Here is a 22,184-nt window from a genome sequence, read left to right on the forward strand (position 1 = left end):
GATTAATGTAAGTCATTCATGTTGGCTTAGACTGAGTTCAAACTGATAATCAATGAACTTATACTTCATTTTTTAATTTTTTAAGAGGAAATTTAACTAAGGTAATGAAAGATCTGTTCATTGAAAACTATAAAACACTGACATTTGCACTTTATGTTTCAAGTGTTTTCCCTGAAGGGCACCTGGATGGCCCAGTCAGTTCAACAACTGACTCTTGATTTCAGCTCCGGTCCATCCCAGGGTTCATGAGATTGAGCCCCGTGTCAGGCTCCAAACTAAGCAAGAAGTCTGCTTAGGATTCCCTCTCTCTCTCTGTCTCTCGCTGTGTCTCTGTCTCTCTCCCTCTTCCCCTCCGCCAATAGCTCTTTCTCTCTCTCTCTCTAATATAATATATTTAATAATAAATAAATATATACTAAATATATATATTTCCCCTGGAAAAAGTAACTATTTTTAACTTGCAAATCATTAGTAAAATTCTTTTAATTCTGCCTTGATCACTTTACAATTATTTGTTTGATCTCATGTAATCTCAGCATCCTGGGGTCCTCTTACCTGCTAAGTGGTATATACCCATGTAAATATCCGCATCACAGTGCTTGTTACTAGGCCAACTCTGTTCACTGTGTCCTACTTTAACAATGCTATTGTTTTTAAGCAAAGAATCAGAACATTTACACGTACATGGAAAATATTCAATTCTAAATATTTCTACATGAATTCCTATTTGATTTTGTGAGAAGGTATTCAATAATAAAGAAGACTGAAAATATCCTTCAGAACTGTATGTCAAGAGAACCTTTATCTGTAAGAGAATCTATTATCTGTAAATATAACTTGACCTTGAGTAGGAGTCTAAAATTAGGTACTAATTAATCATATGGCATATTTCATGTCCATACTTCATAATTTATATAGTTACATAGTGGCTATAATTTTAAAAAGATTCTATCAGTAGTTTTTCTACCCATTAAAAACTTACTTCTCAGGGATGAACTTACATAAAAGACAAAGATACAGAATATTATATAAGTGCACATGGTCACCTTCACATATACTCATTTTTCTAAATATCTTAATTTATAATTAGGATAAGTCCTTCGACTCTTGTTAAGTATCCACATGGAGACCATTAACTATACTGTACTAATTCATGCTCCCTCCTGCAAAGCTAATTATAACTAATTACAAGGCTTTCAGACTTGGTCAGCCTTACTTGTAACTTTAAATTGACAAAGCTCTTTGTTCTGAGGAATAAGCAGGCAGAAGAGATAGGCAAAGGACAGTGAAAATGACCTGGCTGTACTGTTCTAATAAACCTAAATTATATGTGAGAATATCACTTTTTTTTAAGTTTTAGGGAGAGTGAGAGAGAGAGAGTGCAAGCAGGGGAGAGGAGCAGAGGAGGGAGGGAAAGAATCTTAAGCAGCCTCCATGCTTTGTACAGAGCCTGAGCCCGGGCTCATTCCCACAACCCTGGGATCATGACCTGATCTGAAACCAAGAGTTGGATGCTCACCCAAGTGAGTTATCCAGGCACCCTAAGTATAGCACTTTTAAATCTTTTGTACAATAGTTGGAAAAATATCCACTAAAAATCACTGCAAATAATAAATTGTCACAAAATCCTAAAGAGAACAACAATTAGTTCTAATTAAAAGTTTTCAGAAAAAAAATGCATTTAGAGGATTTTTAGTAACAGATTTATAAAGAAATGAATGACATAAATGTGTACAAGCATTTCAGTAGCATAAAGAAGGAATATTGTCTTGTTTTGCTCATCTTAATCTAACCTGTGTTGCTGTAGACCTTTTATTAAGAACAAAATCAGTGTTTCTGATTAGTATAAGTCCAAAGTCAATGCCATGTGTTATGTTAATAATAAAATTCTTTCGTTTATTGAGTTATAGAATGAATTTTATATCTTAAGCATTATGGAGTATACAATGATATGAAATATGTGAGAATAATTACAATCTATACTCTATGACACATCTAAGAAATAAATGTTATGATCATTACAATTCTGATTTTTATTTTATATTGCAGAACAGTAAATTAATGCATTTTAAATTTTTATATATTACAGGAGAGTTAACACATACAAGTAACTAATTTTAAATTTAAATTTTCAAAAACTTCTACAGTCATCGTTTATCTAAAATATAATATACATACAACGAATCAATTGAAGTGGAACTCTGCATTATTCCCTGCATTTATTCAAAGCATGTACCCTCCACGTTGTTAACTATGAATCCAAAAGTCTGCCCTTGTAATCTCTTACATTTATCAACTATAGTAATTTGTGGCAAAAAAAAATTTTTTAATCTCTTAAAGTTTCTTATCACTGACAGAATAAATTTCAACAAAGTTAACAGGGCAAGATTCTTTGGTATCTTCCATTTAAAGTCTCCCCCTGCACTGGTTCCTCAGTCTCACACTCTGGCTGTTCAAGGTACAGGACTTCCTGGTCAATATCTTCTTACACACTTCCCACCACTGTGCATTCCTTGTTATCTCCTATATACTCCACTCATCATCTAATATTCAGCTCAGATATCACCTCAACTCCATAGATAAATCAATAGTCACTTGTATATTCAGAACACTTTCTATAAAATTCCTATGGGCCTACTACCTTATACTTCAATTATTGTTTATGTGCTACCTGCCCTGTTAAAGTAAAATATTCTCAAAAGCCACAATTCTGCTTATTCCATCCTCATGTGCCAAAATTTTGACTTCCTTGTATCTAGAGGTGGGTATGACAAGTAAAGCCAGAATAAAAGGGAAAATGGGAAAAAATTAAGAAAAATTTTTAGGGTACATATCAGAGAAGAGAAAATCAACTCAGTGACTATTTTTGTCTAAAATAAAATCAAATAGATATATCAAATATGGACATTCAGATATTCTCCCCAGAAAGGCAGGTTATATTTCAACCTCTCTGTATTTCATTTCTCAAATGGACGTTAAAGAGATTAGCCTATGTGATAGCTGAGGTTCTTGCCTGACTGTAATGTCACTTAATTGTGTCAAACTACCTGTGTTTTAAGCCTCTATGGTTTAACCTTTAAAAATATACATATCATAAAACTGTGCCACTCATTGTGTTTAATGGATATCCTTTCTCCTACCCATCAAGCCCACTACCTCCCTCTTCTTCCTAAATGATTAAATGCAAAGAACTTCAACATCCTTCTTCAGTCTTAGGCCTTGAGCATGTGGACATACCTTAACTTCTATGCCTGTTTTTTTTTCTTTTTTTCTCTAACTTTATTGAGATGTGATTAAAATATAATTGTATAAGCTTAAGGTATAGAACGTGATAATTTGAATATACACATATATGTTACAAAATGATTACACAGTAAGGTTAGTTAACACATCTGACACCTTATATAATTACCTTTTTTTAAGTTATGTATATATACTATTGTATATATGCATATTATGTAGGATTTTTAAATTATGTAGGCTTGACTCAGTCTTTGTCCTAATCAGTCTTTGTAGGTTGTGTTTATGTATATATACACACATAACATACAAAGTCTTTACATATATATATTTATATACACAACGTACAAAGACTTTACATATATGTATATATATGTACAAAGACTTTATATGTACGTATGTATGTGTATATATATAAACATACATATATATTTATATATATAAATAAATTAATATGTGTTTGCATGCATACACAGCTATGTATATACACAGACAATAATAGAATAAAGTGAAAGAAAATTGTCATTCAAACATTTTGTCTGGAAATGGTTTGGAAGATTACAAATTAGAACCTTGAAGAGTAATGCAATCAAACTTTATATGTGCCTAAAATGCAAAAGGAAAACCAGTAACAGATGGACTATGCCTGCATTATACTGTTACAGTTGTGGATCTTTTCAGAGAAGCATACTAGGGTTATACCTGATAATCAGCTCTTTTTAGGCAATTTATAGATTAATTAGGATATCTCCATAACTCAAATAAATTAATTGCTAAATTGAAGCAACACTTACACATGGATTGCATAATATACTTAGATAGTAATTCTGCTGGAAGACTATAAAATTGTTTGATGTGGAGAGTTAGTTTTCTTTCTCTTCTATGATGTCAACCCAACAGATATTATCTAAAAAGTTTCTTTTTTTTAATGTTTATTTATTTATTTTGAGAGAGATCGAGATAGAGCATGAGCAGGGAAGGGGTATAGAGAGAGGGAGACAGAGAATCCCAGGCAGGCTCCATGCTGTCTGTGTGGAGCCTGACATGGGACTCAAACTCAAGAACCATGAGATTATGGCCTGAGTTGAAATCAAGAGTCAGAGGCTTAACCACCTGAGCCACCCAGATGCCCCAATATGTTTCTTTTTCATAGCTCCTGCTTTCCTACTTCCTGTTTCATGGTGTAGTTGGATGTTTCTCAAATTTCAAAGAACAGGACATTTACCTGGGAGTCTTGTTTAAAACAGAAACAGTCTTCATTGGATCTTTAATCTCCACCAAACCTTATGGATCAATGAACTAGAATCATACAGTGAATGCGAGACACTCTGTGGTGAAATGTGCTTTGTAAATATGAGGTTTAAAACTGTGTTCTTTCTTTACTACAGGAATTCTCAAGTTATTTACTTTACTTTCTTTACTTTACTTTACTTTCTTTACTACAGGAATTCTCAACATATTTACTATGTTGATGGCTCTTGAACCTCTTATCTAGGAGTGTAGAATGCAGGATCTCTCTCTCTCTCTCTCTCTCTCTCTCTCTCTTTTGTAGGATATCTATCAACATATTTCAAATTGCAAATTTCTGATGATTTTATGGCTATTGATATTTAAAAGATCTTTCCTTCAAACAGAATTTAAGTTCTCATAACCAATCACAAAGCTTTAGTGTTCAGATAAATTTCCATTTCTTATCTCATATTCTGCTAGGGAATTATTCTCAAAATTCTAAAATTTTAAATGCTAATGACTCATGAACATTTTCACTTTTTAAAAAGTTACTTTCAAATATATTTGTTCTTTTGGTTAACTGCAGTTTTGTGGATTGGCTAATTATAAATATTAAGACAATTAAAATAAATGTAAATTTCTGATGTGTTTAACAACTGGTACTTAGGCATAAACAGATGGTTCAAGTGCAGATGTTTTCAGATATTTGGCTACCGTTCCTTTGTGGATCATAAATCATCATTATAACTAAAGGCTCCAGAGCTCAATTAATTAATTAACTAGCTAACTGAATAAACAAACAATAACTTGATGTAAAGTTTTCTTAAAATACAGAGAGGGATTTTTTAATTAAAAATAAAGTACATTAATTCTCCATTTATCTATATCCATAGTTGTTTTGTTTTCCCCATACCATTAATACTTTCTGCTAAGGTCATAAAGTGGTAAAGGTATGAAAACAAGGCATTCCATATCACATTCTGTTGATATGAAGTTATCCCTACATAGGATTGTGAACATACTCATCATTGTAATAGCTAAAGTTTAGCAATAATATTTATGCACCAGACACTGTTCTAGATTAACACATTTACATTAACATTATTACATTCAAAACCTCCTCATGATATGAGTTTCCCTATTATCATCTTATATTCAAGACAAAATTGTAAACGGAGTCTGAGAAACTCAATTTCACATACTTGTTGAATCTACATTCAGTTCAATGAAGTCTTATTCCAGAATCTGGGTCCTGAATACTTGCTGTAATGGTTAATTTTAAGGATTCACTTGGCAAAGCTATATTACCCAGTTATTTAAACAAACACTAATCTAGGTAATGTTCTGAAAGTATTTTGTTATTGTTGTTGTTGTTGTTTAATGCTTATTTATTTTGAGAGAGAACACAAGCAGGGTTAAGGCAGAGAGAGAGAATCCCAAGCAGCCTCTATGCTATTAGCACAGAGCCCAATGTAGGGCTTGATCCCATGAACCATGAGATCATGACCTGAGATCATGACCTGAGCTGAAATCAAAAGTCAGATGCTTAACTGACTGAGCCACCCAGGTGCCCTGAAAGTATTTTGTTGATAAGCTTCACATCTATAATGAATTGACTTTATGTAAAGGAGATTCCTTTGCTAATGTAGAGGTTTACAGCCAATCAGTTGAAATGCCTTAAGAGTGAAAACACTTTTCCTGGAGAAGAAATTCTGCATGAAAACTAGCATCAGCTCTTGACTGAATTTGCAGCCTACTGACCTATCCTAAAGATTTTGGACTTACTTGCCCTATGTGCTTCAAACTTGCTAGCTCCAAGAATTGTAGAATCAATTCCTTGAAATCAATCTCTTAATATATATCCCCATATATATTAATATATATCACACTTATATATCCCATTGATTCTCTTTCTTTGGAGAACGCTGAATGATATATACACCATACTATACAATGCCAAGATATACACTTTTTTCTTCTAATTATCCAAAGTGTGCCCTTATAGGCATGTGCCAATTTCTAAATGCTGAAAATTAACTGTCCTTACCATTTGGTGGTTCATTATCCAAGAAAACCTGTGATTTACACTGAGGTAAATTAATGCCTAGATCATGTTCCAAAAACATTCCTATTCTCTGAATGGTGTTCATTCCATGGGATACAGAGTAGGCTATTTTTATTCATGGCTTTTTCTGCTTCTTTCTATTCACTAAAATTCTACTCATCTTCTAAAACTTGACCTAGCCTTGTGTCCTCCATGAAAGCGCTGCTGATTATTCAAGTCACATGGATCTTTTTTTCCCCTTGAAACATGTGAGTACTAATTCAACACTTTCTGTTTTGTCCTCGAATTGTTTTGGACTGTACATCTGGAGTCTACAATTAGATTCTGAGCTCCTAAACCCCACCTTACTAATATCCATCATGGATTTAAACAGGCAATCCAGTAAATACAGTTTCAGAAGGTAACTCTTAGTTTTTTTTTTTTTAATTTGATTTATAACAACCTGGAATAGTACTTTTTTCAGAAATACCACCCTTGAGTCATATGATCTGTTGTGGCGTGTATGTGTATGACAATACTGTGGTCCTCAGTTGACCATAAAAGCCCAAAATGGAATACAGCATATATGTAGGGATGGTACAATGGAAGATCCTAGACCATACACTAAATAATAGCCTAAGAATGTTCTGAAGTTTCATTAAGATTATCAGTTACATACATGATTCCCATGTTCTACATTAGTAAAATTGTTTTTAAATTAATGGGTATTTCTCATAATCTTGACATTGCTCTTCTTTCACACACTCTAACCACCATAAACTTTTATTACCCTAATGACATTTTAGGGAGTGTGATCATTTAGAATTGTGACTTTCATAATGTGTATATTCAGAGCCATTCATAAATATACAAATTAACAAATTTCACACTATTATATATTTTCTGGCATAAATTTATTTGATGGCTACATGTTAAATTTATTTTCAGAGTATTTTACATGCAGAATAAAAATTAAATAACCTCAAGGGAGTTTTTCTATATGTTCAAACAAGTAGCGATAACAAATGGTTCATTGCTGTATACCTGGTTTAACTGTGAACTAAGCAACTTACTCCCTAATACAGATTTTCACATCTCTGTTTCAAATTTGCACCCCAAAAAATTATAACTTTTCTACCTCTCAGAAATCTTTGAGAGTATATTATTTGTGAAAACATATATGTGTTTTATTTGGAAAAATAAAAATCTAGGACACTAAGCCCAGCAGAGGTGGCAAAATGGAAGCTTGGAGTCCAAAACCGGACAAGAAGAATTTTTATCTTTTTTCTTTCCCTACTTACTAGTTTTCTTCCTTTTTTCCTTCCTTCCTTCCTTCCTTCCTTCCTTCCTTCCTCCCTCCCTCCCTCCCTCCCTCCCTCCCTCCCTCCCTTCCTTCCCTCCTTCCATATTCCTTTTTTTCTTTCAACTCCATTATAAATATATTGGTTAAGAGAATTTTGCATAAAATTATATATTTATGATTTATTTAGGAAAACCAGATATCTAGCAATATGGTTGTGTTTCTGCATGGCTGGCACTGAGTATAATTTTGACCCAAGGAAAAGCATTATTCTTCCATCAACCACAGTCTTCATATTATTATATTAAAAGTAAGAACAATCATTTAAGTAAACTAGTTGTCCTATATTGGATTCAAAGTATAGTGAAAAACTTTATTCACATTTTTATTCTGGACTCAACTCCACCTTTAAAGCCTCTCCCCTGATTCATGGCAAAATATATGTGAGATTCTCATTATAAATTCACTCTTTTGTCCCACCTCCTCATCCTGTGTGTAATTGGTCTATAAAAGATAATGTTACTGAAGTCTTCATGCTGCTTCAGTAAAGAGCATCTTCAGAATCACACGTTGGAGCACCCCTCATCACCCGACACTGGTAATTATAAATTACTACTTGCTTCTGTTTTCTCATTCATATTACTGACAATTTCCGTTAAGGAGGAATTGACAGAATAGTTTCAGAGGATCATGGTAATAGGTTAGTTGGCATTTATTTTGTTTTAGTTAATAGAAATCCTTGTTTTCTAAACCTATCAGCTGATGTTTTCATCAGCCAGAAATCTCCACAGGAAGATGTGGTTTCACTGATAATGAGGGTATTAAGAGGAAGAAATGGAAAAATGACATCTAGTTGAGTAGACTGGTTCTAACATTAAGCTTATGATGATGCCCCTATATGACTTGTCTGTGCAGGAGAAGAGTTAATTTATCTACACAACAGGCTGGCAAAAAAAGACCTATTGTGTTAATTGTCCTCATAAATAAAATCCAATGCCTCTTTAGCCTCCACCATATCGTTGTACCCAGGCACCTCACGTCTGACAGAATAACAAGTAACTTCACATTCAGTGCTGCGCACCACACGCGGAACAATATTTTCATCTCTTATTACCTCAAGCCACGCAGAAACCTTCCTGCACTGCAGAACTTGATTCATCTATCTGAAAAATAAAATACCCAACACTGGAAAGCCAAATCACAGAGTAGGCCACCCATGTCAAACATTTTGAGGAAGAAGTCATTGATTCCCTCTTCCTTATACCTGTTATCTTGAGCTTAATACACTCTCCAATGAAATTTGACTGTAAGCCTGCCATTTCAATCCCATGCTTGCATGCTGATTTTACTATGTATTTACCATTCTGTTGCAGACAAAGGTGCAGTAGAGCCAAGTGTTGTAAAATTATTATTTTCTGAATAAAATGGATTCATCTTTTAGATGTCACACAAAACACATGAGCAAAACGTTGAAGGAGATTTTTCCCCCAAGAGGACAGAGTGGCCAAGAGAACGGGTACTGCTTCTTGGGTCAGAAGACTCATCTCCATTTTTCACTAGTTAAGGAAATTTACCTATGTCACATAACTTGTCTGAGCTTCATCTGTCTTTTCTGTAAATAGAAGGTAATGAGAGTAGTAGTACTAGTAGTAGAAGTAAATCACATAATTACAAGAAACAATGTGGAAATACAAATAAAGGCTACAGATATCAGGCACGTGGGTGACTCAGTCAATTAAGTGTCTGACTCTTCATTTCAGTTCAGGTCATGATCTCACAGTTTGTGAGTTCGAGACCCCTATGGGGCTCTGTGTTGGCAGTGTGGAGCCTACTTAGGATTCTCTTTCTCTCCCTCTCTTTCTGTGCTTCTCCACTTCCAAATATAAATAAATAAACTTTAAAATAAAAAGCTACAGATATCAATTGAAATTATAGTCTAGGTGGTAAAAACTACTATCTTTTAATACTTCTCCATCTGAACCTCTTAGAGTTTTTGTAGCACTCCATCCTCACTCCCACCTAGTGCTGTCATGTTGAATTCAGATTGACTGCGACCCTGTCCACAAGGCATGAAATCCAAATTAAAAGCTTCCTCTCCTTCAATTTAGTCACCATTTTAGCTGGATAAAGCCACATCCCATTCAATCAAGGCCTTCTTAGCAGATTATTTGGTTCCTCAGGTAAATCCTTCATTGCCAAGGTATTCTAGATCATGGGTTAATTAAGAACAAGGAAAAATAACAATGATAGTAACAATAATGAAGGGCAATACAATGTCAATGTTCCTGAAATCAACAGTAGACACTGTGTATTCATCTCATATAAAACCCTGTGTATATAAACTTATTATTTTTATATACTATCTCATTTATCTTAGAGGTACTATATATTATATATCATATTATCACCTTTACATAAGGCCAGACACTAAGGTCATGCCACAACTAAGTACTGGATCTCAGCTACCAGATATCAGTTTTCATCCCCCAAAGCTACAAGACTAATTCTGGAACAAAAGGTATTCAGCAAGGAAATTCACACACAATGGCTATTAGTAGAAGGCCTTTGAGAAATTTCCTCTGGCACAGCAAAGTGGTTATCTGTTCAGACAACATAAAGGGCTGAAATAACACTTAGGCTGGTCCAAATATGTGGTAAAGGGAGAATATGTGAAAAATCATGGATGAATCTAGAAACACCATCACCTTGTATATTAGTGTAATCTACTCTAGCTGCCCTAACAGACAAACAAATCTCTATGGATTAGCTATAAGTTTATTTTATAGTTTATTTCTCACTTTTTATAGTCTGATGCAGTTCAGATGTCCTTCCTAAGTCTTAAATATGGTTAAGCCAGCTGTGTAAAATGCAGCCCCATGGTTGTAGAGCAAAGTAAAATGACGATAGTAATGTCAGCTACTAGTTGCTTACATCTCAAAGTTATACAAGTCATTTCATTTCAGAGATAGCCACCTGGGACAATCTTTTTGCAAGGGAGGCTGAAAACTGCAAATAAGCTATTTCTGTCATTCCACAGAGGAGAGATGGGCCACCTGACCCAAATTTCATTCAGACTTAGGACACCACACGTTCACCAAAGAGGTATGAAAGGTTTAGTGCTCCTATAATGAAATTTTGGAGGGATAGTGCAGGGAAGTCTCCAGAACAGGTCCAAAAATGTGCATATAGGCTCAGCTGGTGTCCAGAGTACCCATGGAGGGTGATGGCGCGGCTTTATGGTGGTTAGCAGCTGGGGTGAGAGTTTATTTATTCATAAGGGCCAGAGCCTGCATGATTTGAAGTTCCCATCCACTAAAGGGCTTGTTCAAAAGCCCAGCATTGTGAAGCAAGATGAATGCTTTGGTCATTATCAGGAATGACTAAAGTCTGAAAGGAATAAGAAGAATCCTGGTTAGGACTTAGGGATTTAGTATGTGTGGAAACATGGGTGCCTTTGATTTATATTTTCAAAATCTGTGAGGCAAGAGACTCTATAGTTCTTTACCCTAAAGGAGGAAACCTTGGGTGTAAAATTGTTGCCGCTTCCAGTGGCTAGATCTTTCAGGTAGACCAATGGCAATGGTCAGAGAGTCTGTAAGAATTATCAGAGGGGGCCTACTGTTTTCCAGGGCATCCTGTGCTAAGATAGATGCCGGAAGTTTAGGCAATTGGGCTAATCCTTGAGCCCCATCCTTTATTAGGTTTTGCCAAGCTTGCAAGGTTCTGGTTCCATAAACTAAGACATAATTGACATCTGGGTATGGAAGGTTACAGGCTCAGGGCCTGTGGGAGACTCTGTTTCTAGGAGATCAGAGTATATGATCAGCAGTTGGCATTCTAATGGCATACATTGTGAGGTTAGGGAGGGCAATTTTTTGCATCAGACATCAATGAAATGCATATGGTCCTGATGGGTGATCCAGAGCCTCTGAAATGCATGAAAGAATGTTATTAAATCCCCTGTAGTGAAAAAGTTTCTTCTGGACATTAATGACAGTGTCTGTTGTTTTGCAGTTTGGACAGATTCCATAAGCTTTTTATAAAAGTCCAATTCAACATGCACTGAGTTGTGAGTAATGACATAAATGGATGCAAATTTATAAAATGAGGTATTTATTGCCTCCAGAACACAGAAAGGCCTAAAAGATATTGGACTTATTTTAATGTTGTGGGTTTTGAAAGGGTAAATAGATATCTTGAGAACATTAGAGAAGGAGTGGTCCTCAAGTTACCTAAGAATTTTCAGTTAACTGAAGCTTTGTAGTATGTGTACAGCAATGGCTCATTCCCTTTTCCTTAGCTCCTTTGTGACTATTTATATGTCCTAAACAAGTATGTCAAATGAATCTTGTAGGAGGAGATCAGAAGTGTGATGTCACACATGTTCTTCTAGAAAAAGTTGGATGCAGATGACATAATCATGCAATTTCATGATTTTTAGTACTCTCATTTTAACATTGGGCAGCTGAAAAATACTAGTTGCTCATCAATTCATGTATCCCTTTTAAATAGCCAATCAATCAGCTTTTCCCCAGAATATCCTCTTAATGACTGTCTTACATGACCTTCAAAGTCCAGTATCTGTCTTTTGATGTTATCACTGCCACCCACTGCTCACTTTCTACCATTTCCCATATGTACTACTCCTCACTAGAGGCGGTACTTATTTATTTTTTTTAAACCGACTCCTCCCAACTTATCTTTTCTCACCTGTTTCTGTCCTTGTGACAGAATCTGGCAGATTCTTCTGCCCTTAACTAGGTTACAGCCCGTCTCATCATTCAAAGCACACTTCTCCCAGGAAAGATTCTGGGATAGAGGGAGAGGCATAATAGTTTCTCAACCATAGTCCTTCATTCAGTGTTTTTTACATTATTGGATATATTTTTCTGTTATTACATAATCTATTTCTGAAACCAATATTGCTCTGTATATTAACTAAAATATAAATAAAAATTAAATAGAAGATAATTTATATTTACATTTTTCTATAAACTTTATAATGAGCTTCCAGATGTATTTCTTGATTTATTATAATAGAAGTAAAGACATATTTTATACTGTAAGGAAAGAAGAAACATAATCTGGAAGGAAGAGTGGATTCCTTAAGGACTATCTTAGTTCAGGCTGTTCTCACAAAATACCAGAAACTAGGAAGCTGATAAACAAAAGAAGATTATTTCTCCTGTTCTAGAGGCTGGAGGTATGAGATCAGGATGCCAGCATGATGCTCAGGTTCTGGTGAAAGCCTTCTTCCAGGTTGCAGGACTCTGACTTCTCAGCATCTCCTCACATGGCAGGAAGAGGGTGAAATAGCAATTTGGACTCTTACAAGGGCTCTGATCCCATGCATCCTCATGACCTTATCTCCCAAGACTCCTCACCTCCAAATAACCACCACACTGGGAACAGGGTTTCAATATAAGAATTTAAGAAGACACAAACATTCAGTCCATTGCAGGGACACACAGGTGGTAAATATGAGAGACAACACAAACCCAGTCTTTTGATTCTTTGGCATATTCGAACTCTTATTCTTGTGTTTGAACTCAAACCCCATAGAGTTATGTCTGCAGCTTTCAAATGTTGAAAACATCAGAACTTGTCTTATGTTATAGGTAGAGAGAAGGATGTTTTTGTGGTATGTTTATTGAGGGCCATTAAAAACCTCTGACATTTTCAATCTTTTTCCTTCCATCTATTATTATGACCTCACTCCACTATTAACAATGTATCAACCTGGATTAAACCATAGTTTAGTCTAGGAATCCCTTGCAAAATACAGTTGTAAAGGTAGACTCTTCAATATAATTGGTATACTTAATGATTATGAATTAATGTGTCATATTACTCAATATCGATATAAACAATAGAACAGATATTCTTTTGGTGGGCAGGAGAAAATAAGAGGATTAAAGATGTAGAGATCCCGCTTTCAGCAAGTATATCCAAATGAGGCTTCACAGAGTGGTTCCTGGATAACATGAGGTCCTGGCTTCAGGGTGAAAATCAAATAAAGATATGGGAAAGCTGATTAGATTATGTACACCAACCTTAAAATTTTGTGTGTGTTTTTTTAACTTCAAAGATAACAATCACACCTTAACAGCATTTTAGGGGCAGGTTTTTGGGCCATAGTTGTATTCCAAGCAAACTTCTTTTTTTTAAGAATCGTAAATAATTGGACTTGGAAAAAATGTTAAGGAACTGATTTACCCACATTATTTTTCAGAAAAGACATGGGACACCAGATAAAGCCGAGTAACTAATTCAGTGTCAGAAGCAAGGTTTGGATCAAGGTTTACTTTATTGTCATTTGTATTCTCCGGTATAATCACGAGTAACTAATTGCAGATCCCAGTTTGGATTATGTCTTTGCTCTTTTCTCTGCCTATACACTTGCCCCTCCCTTCTACTACGCTGTGCTCATGTGAGTCCTACCTGTCCTGGAAGCTGAGTTCAGGAGATCGCTCTTACGACAGCCTTGGTCGGAGCCATCTTCAGTGTGTCTTCTAAGCAATATAAGCTTAACGTTATCTAGTATGCATCACACAGAGGATACTTAACCGTCCTTTACCTGTCCTTCATGCCCTGTATATCCTTAGGTCCTACTCTTCTTTGAATCTCCAATGCTAATAATGGTCTGTAATCCCTCAGTGGCTGGCACAAAGTAAGGGCTAAATAAATGTGGAATTCAAAGAGCAATGGATACCTGCTAGAACTCTCATTTTATACCACATAAAGTTTTTCTCCTTATTTCTACCTAATTATGGGGTTAAATATGCAACATGAATACAAAATAGACGGAGCCATTTTCCCTCTACCAGCCATAATTCACAATATTATACAGATACTAGTATTTATATTTTCAAGTTTAATATTCTTTCTATTCACCATATGTTACTGAATCCATTCAGTAACTTTAATTCGCTGTCATTTCCCAAACTTACTGTAGCCCTGCCATTTCCATTCCCCAGTAAAGTCTCCAAAACAGAACAAATCTGTTTAGAAGGGTGCGTTATAATTTTCAATTGTCATAGATCCATTCATTTATTCTACATATCCAACAAGCATTCCCCCCGTATATTTTGACAGCTTCAGTTCCACTGAAATATTCATAATGTTCCCAGCCTCAAGCAGTATTTTTTTAGAAGCCTCTGTAAATTCAGAACAGCTCAGAGGATAAAGGATTTCAGGTAGTTTAACTATTTTGCATTAAACACAAACACATTTATCAAATTAAAGGAACTCTGTCAGAGGCACAATAGAGCAATGGAACTCTCTATTAGAAAACAGTAACTAATACTTTATATTACAAGAACATTTCATGAAAGGTTTATCCTCAACATTTCCCAACTACAAAGAAAAAGTAGACATTTTATCCAAGTGCAAAACAACCATTTTGACCTTCTAATATGTTCAACTTCTGTTATGGGGAAAATTTCATTTGGCTTCTCTAATTGTGTTTTATTGGAGATATTTGGATACACTTTACAAGTATAGTATAAAAATTATGCATATCACACTTCCTCAACAATGCATTCTATGAGACCATTTTCTCATTTAAATTAGATGTCTTCATTATTTTCAGAGGACATGATATTCTGTTTTTACTTACTGTTATTTTAGGACTTTAGCCAAAATATAACCAAATTTTATCTACAATAGGGAGTGCCTGGGTGGCTCAGTCTGTTAAGCGTCTGACTCTTGATTTCGGCTCAAGTCATGATATCATGGTTTGTGAGTTCGAGTCCCAAACTCGATTGGGATTCTCTCTCTCTCTCTCTCTCTCTCTCTCTCTCTTCCTCTCCCACTTGTGATCTCTCCCTCTCTCTCAAAGTAAATAAATAAACTTAAGAAAAAAATTTTTAAAAATTATCTACAATAGCATAAAATGATGTGCTGTGTTCAATTATAAAAAATTATAAGGCATAGGTGGTCATATCAAGAACTACGAAACATTTGAGATTTTAACACTATTTTCAAACTAACAAGTTAGCCTTGCAGATATAATGGATGCTGAGAGAATGCAAGAGATCCCTGTGTCAGTGACAAAGCACAGTTTATTACTTATAGAAATAGCAGTAGTCAGAGGACCATTATTTTCTTGCTCTGGTTTTCTGAGTCTTTATTTCCCCAGGATGATGTGATGATCCTGTAATCATAAAGTGAATACTGTACATGGAGTGGATTGTGTTATAGGAGAGGAAGCCCGAATCTTTTATATAGGTCTGCAAATTAAGATGCTCTTTACCCTGTAGCTGGGCAAATGATCGTTATTACACTGGAGCAATTATGTTATACTAGATAGTAAACAAATCTGTCCCCTGCTGTTCCAGATGGAGGTACTAATTGTATATTTTGCTGCTATTTGTAATTCTTGAAAAAGGAACTCAGAACAAAAACTGTCATCAGTGCTTCTGCCTATAAGATATGCAGAAATACAAGATACTCATTGTATTAGTCGGGATTTTCCAGAGAAAGAGAACCAATAAGAGATTAACTATCTATCTATCTATCTATCTATCTATCTATCTATCATCTATCTATGTATCTCTTTGATATGTGAATTAGCCATCACAGAATTTGTTTATTAGTTTTTGCAGTTTTATTGTGGAATTTCTAGGGATGTCTACCTATTGAATCATGTCATCTGCAAAATAGAGATAATTGTATTTCTTCCTTTCTGAGCATATATATATATATATATATATATATATATATATATATATATATGGAAAACTAATACCACCTCCTCACTGTTTAGGACACCTGGTGAGGGGTCATATTACTTTACCATAGTTTGGCATTAAAAAAATAAAACTTTTGTTTGTTACTGTTTCTTTACTTATTAACTGTGTTTTAAATTTAATCCAATGTTCTGCAGAGTACAGCTCACAGGCCAGACTTTATCTACCACTGATTTTCATACATAAAATTTTAATGCAGTACATACATGGGTGCACATTTACATATTGTCCATGATCAATGGCAGAGTTAAATAGTTGCATCAGAGATCCATGAAGTCAGCAATCTTTGCTGTCTAGCCCTTCACCAAAAAAAAATCTACCACTGATTTTCATAAATAAAATTTTAATGGAGTACATACATGGGTGCATATTTACATATTGTCCATAATCAATGGCAGAGTTAAATAGTTGCAACAGAGATCCATGAAGTCAGAAATCTTTGCTGTCTAGCCCTTCACCAAAAAAAAAAGAAAAAAAGTTCTCCAATATTTTAGGTAATCTAATCTTAAACCTGGCTGAAAATCAAAGAATGACAGAAATCTGAAAATAAAGCAAAGACTATTGGAAAAACACTGGAAGTTTACATCCTATGAGGTTGTGAATTAGGAACATTGTCCCAAACTATGAAGTACTGAAGTATTATTAATTTACTTAAAATAATCAAAAATCATTTAATACCCTCTGTAATAAAGACATGGATAAATTATTACAAGCATACAACGATGTGCATCCCCCAGTTATTTATTACATATTTTAATGCTTATTTTATTTTTGACAGAGAGAGCCAGAGCACAAGCAGGGGAGGGGCAGAGAGAGAGAGAGAGGATCTGAAGCAGGTTCCAGTCTCTGAGTGGTCAGCATAGAGCCGAATGCAGGGCTTAAACTCATGAACCGTGAGATCATGACCCAAGCTGAAGTCAGCACTTACCAACTGAGCCACCCAGGCACCCCTACATTTTCAAAAAGATTGTTTAACAGTGAATTGAAAAAAGAGTGATTATTTAATTCTTTTATTTGTGTTTCCATATTTTGAAAGTATCATGTAAGTTGTATTCTCTTCTCATCATCTTGCTTTAGTAAGAGAAGAGGGACTGTAAAGAGTTACATAAATTATCAGACTTACATGAAGTTTTTAACATTTAACACTGAAAGCTTTTATCCCTTTAATATTTGAAAATCATTCAAACAAAATTTCCTTACTTAATTATTTATCTTTAGGTTAACTTGTGTGAAACTCTAGAATTTTCTACCTGATATTTTCTATCCCAATGATTTTAAAACAAATTATACCAGACACTAATAGATGTAAGTTTTAATATTCAAAATTTTATTTTTCTATATTTAAAATGAAAAAATCTACATAGTGATTTTTCAATTGGGGAGTAAAGTTAGCTAAGAGATTGGGAACTAAAATCTCCCATTAAGTTAATAGCATTACCACAGAGCCCCCGCAGTCTTGCTTGGAAAGCAGAGGGGCTGGACTCCGTGAGTTCTGACAGCCAGCTCAAATTAACATCTGTAATGTTAAAAGTCAACAGTTCTGCTCTCAGAGAGCGGGGAGGGTGAGAGGACACAGGGAGGGAGAGGTGTTGAGTCCCTGAAGACAGCTCAGCTCAGCGGGGCACATAGGCGCTGGGAAGCGCCATCTCCCTCTCCCATCCCCCAGCTGAAATTCCAAAGGGAAGCAGCTCCCCTCACCAAACTTGCTTGCACTGCACAAATGCCCAACACTGTGCTTCTGTGGATCCATCCCTCCAAGGGGTCTGCCTCCCTCCCTGTGCTGCAAGGCCCCTCCCTCAGGGGACCACCTACAGTGAAGTGAGCTGAGTCTGCCCCTCCCACCCTTGCGCACCTTGCGGATCCACCCCTACTAATAAGCCAGATCCCATAGAAGCAGCACCACAAGCCTGGCAGTGTGCAAGTAGCCCAGACAGGGGCCACACCACTCCACAGCGAGTGCTGCCCTTGGGAGAGGGGAAGATAAGGTACACACCAGTCTGCCTGTGGCCCCAGCGGTGGGTTGGGGGCAGACATCAGGTCTGACTGCAGCCTGCCCACCAACACAAGTTACTCCTAACAGCACAGGGGAAGTGCCCTGCAGTTTAGAGCCACTGCAGGGACTACCCAAAATGACAAAACAGAAGAATTATCCTCAAAAGAAACTCCAGGAAATAGCTACAGCTAATGAATTGATCAAAAACAATTTAAGCAATATAACAGAAAATGAATTTAAAATAATAGTCATAAAATTAATTGCTGGGCTTGAAAAGAGCATAGAGAACAGCAGAGAATCTATTGCTACAGAGATCAAGAAACTAAGAAATAGTCATGAGGAGCTAAAAAATGCTATAAATGAGGTGCAAAATAAAATGCAGGCGGCCATAGCACGGAATGAGGAGGCAGAGGAGAGAATAGGTGAATTAGAAGATAAAATTATGGAAAAAGAGGAAGCTGAGAAAAAGAGAGATAAAAAAAATCCACCAGAATGAGGGGAGAATTAGAGAACTAAGTGATGCAATCAAACAAGAGAATATTCGTATCATGGGAATTCCAGAAGAAGAAGAGACAGAAAAGGGGCTGAAGGTGTACTTGAACAAATCATAGCTGAGAACTTGCCTGATCTGGGGAAGGAAAAAGGCATTGAAATCCGAGAGGCACAGAGAACTCCCTTCAGACTAAAAGCAAAAATGAACTATTGGGACCTCATGAAGATAAAAAGCTTCTTCACAGCAAAGGAAACAACCAACAAAACTAAAAGGCAACCAACGGAATGGGAAAAGATATGTGCAAATGACATATCAGACAAAGGGCTAGTATCCAAAATCTATAAAGAGCTCACCAAACTCCACACCCGAAAAACAAATAATCCAGTGAAGAAATGGGCAGAAAACATGAATAGACACTTCTCTAAAGAAGACATCCGGATGGCCAACAGGCACATGAAAAGATGCTCAACGTCGCTCCTCATCAGGGAAATACAAATCAGAACCACACTCAGATATCACCTCATGCCAGTCAGAGTGGCTAAAATGAACAAATCAGGAGACTATAGATGCTGGCAAGGATGTGGAGAAACGGGAACCCTCTTGCACTGTTGGTGGGAATGCAAACTGGTGCAGCTTCTCTGGAAAACAGAGTGGAGTTTCCTCAAAAAATTAAAAAAAGACCTACCCTATGACCCAGCAATAGCACTGCTAGGAATTTGCCCAAGGGATACAGGAGTACTGATGCATAGGGGCACTTGTACCCCAATGTTTATAGCAGCACTCTCAACAATAGCCAAATTATGGAAACAGCCTAAATGTCCATCAACTGATGAATGGATAAAGAAATTGTGGTTTATATATACAATGGAATACTACTTGGCAATGAGAAAGAATGAAATATGGCGTTTTGTAGCAACGTGGATGGAACTGGAGAGTGTGATGCTAAGTGAAATAAGTCATACAGAGAAAGACAGATACCATATGTTTTCACTCTTATGTGGATCCTGAGAAACTTAACAGAAGACCATGGGAGGGGAAGGAAAAAAAAAAGAAGTTAGGGAGGGAGCCAAAGCATAAGAGACTCTTAAAAACTGAGACTAAACTGAGGGTTGATGGGGGTGGGAGGGAGGGGAGGATGGGTGATGGGCATTGAGGAGGGCACCTGTTGGGATGAGCACTAGGTGTTGTATGGAAACCAATCTGACAATAAATTTCATATTAAAAATAATTAATTAATAGCATTACCTAGTTCTGTCTACTAAAAGGCAGTTCCTTAAATTTAACTCTTCCTCTTTTCTATAGCTTTATTGAAGTATACTTCACATATGACAAAATTCATCCATTTCAAGTGCACCATTCAATGATGTTTTACTAAACTTAGAGGGTTGTGCAGTCATTACCACAATCCAGTTTTAGAACATTTTCAGCACTTCAAAAGACCCTTTTTGCAGCTACTTACACACATGTGCAACCACTCTCACCTCACCTCCAGCCCCAGAGGAGCAATGCCATGCTTCTATAAATTGACACGTTCTGGACTTCACATAGAAGTGGAATCACACGGGGGCGCCTGGGTGGCTCAGTCGGTTAAGCGTCCGACTTCAGTTCAGGTCACGATCTCGCGGTCCGTGAATTCGAGCTCCGCGTCGGGCTCTGGGCTGATGGCTCAAAGCCTGGAGCCTGCTTCCGATTCTATGTCTCCCTCTTTCTCTGCCCCTACCCCGTTCATGCTCTGTCTCTCTCTGTCTCAAAAATAAATAAATGTTAAAAAAAAATTAAAAAAAAAAGTGGAATCACATGTTCTCTTTTGCATCTTCTTCCACTCAGCACAGTGTTTTTGAGGTTCATTCATGTTGCAGTGTTTATTGGTGTTTGCATGTAATTTGTATTACTATTTTATTCTTTTTTACTACTGACTTCATTTATATGCTATATGATATTTTGTTTAACCACTCATTAGTTGATGGACATTTGGAATGATTCCACTTTTAGGCTATTCAAAAAAAATTACTCTAAAAATTCTGCTACAAATCTCTGCATGGATATTTTTCTTGTTTTTCTTGAAGGATAATGTAGAAATCAAATTGCTAGGTTGTATGGTCATTTTATGTTTAACATTTAAGAAGCTGCCAATTTGTGGCACCTGGGTGACTCAGTCGGTTAAGCATCTGGCTTTGGCTGGGTCATAATTCCCCATTTCATGGACTGGAGCCCTGTGTTGGGCTCTGTGCTCACAGCTCAGAGCCTGCAGCCTGCTTCAGATTCTGTGTCTCCCTCTCTCTCAGCCCCTCCCCTGCTCACACTCTGTCTTTCTTTCAAAAATAAATAAACATTAACAACAACAAGAAAAAAAAGAAACAAAGAAAAGAAAAAAAGAAACTGTTAATTCAACTTCCAAATCATTTTCTAGAGTGCCTATACCATTTTATATCTTTACCACCTATGTTGAGTTACATCTTTTTCATATCCTAGCAAATGTAACATTTTCTGTCTTGTATAGCATTGTCCTTCTAGTGTTTGTATGGTAGCACCTTACTGTGGTTTTAATTTGCATTTCTCTAATGATTAAGTTGAACATCTTTTCATGTGTTTATTATTAATTCCTATATACTTAGTGAAATTTTTATTCAATTCTTTTGCCCAAATTTTAATTGGGTTCTTTTACTTTTTATTGAATTATAAATGGTCTCTATATATTCTGGGTAAAAGTCCCTTTCAGACATCTGATTGACAACATTATTACCAGTCTGTGACTTGTCCTCAATTTTCTTAAATGTGTTTTTTGAAGTACAAAAATTTGAAATTTTTATTCAACCCAATTTACAAATTGGGCTTTTGGTGTTGTATCTTTGTCCAATAGACTTTTTTTTTCCTTTTCTGATATATTTATTTAAGACTATAAAATTTTCTTTGTTGCTCTAGTTGTATTCCATAAATTTTAATGTCATGTTTTTGTTTATTTTCAGTTTGGAATTTTTCTAATTGTCCTTGCAATTTCTTCTTTGACTATTTTATTTCTAATTTAATTTTGTGCGGTTCAAGAAATTTCTTTGTATAATTGCAATCCTATGTAATTTATGGAGGCTTGTTTTATGGAGTATAATATCTCTCTTGGAAGACATTCTACATGTTTT

The sequence above is a fragment of the Acinonyx jubatus genome, chromosome A1, assembly GCF_027475565.1.
Source record: "Acinonyx jubatus isolate Ajub_Pintada_27869175 chromosome A1, VMU_Ajub_asm_v1.0, whole genome shotgun sequence".
Lineage (NCBI taxonomy): Eukaryota > Metazoa > Chordata > Mammalia > Carnivora > Felidae > Acinonyx > Acinonyx jubatus.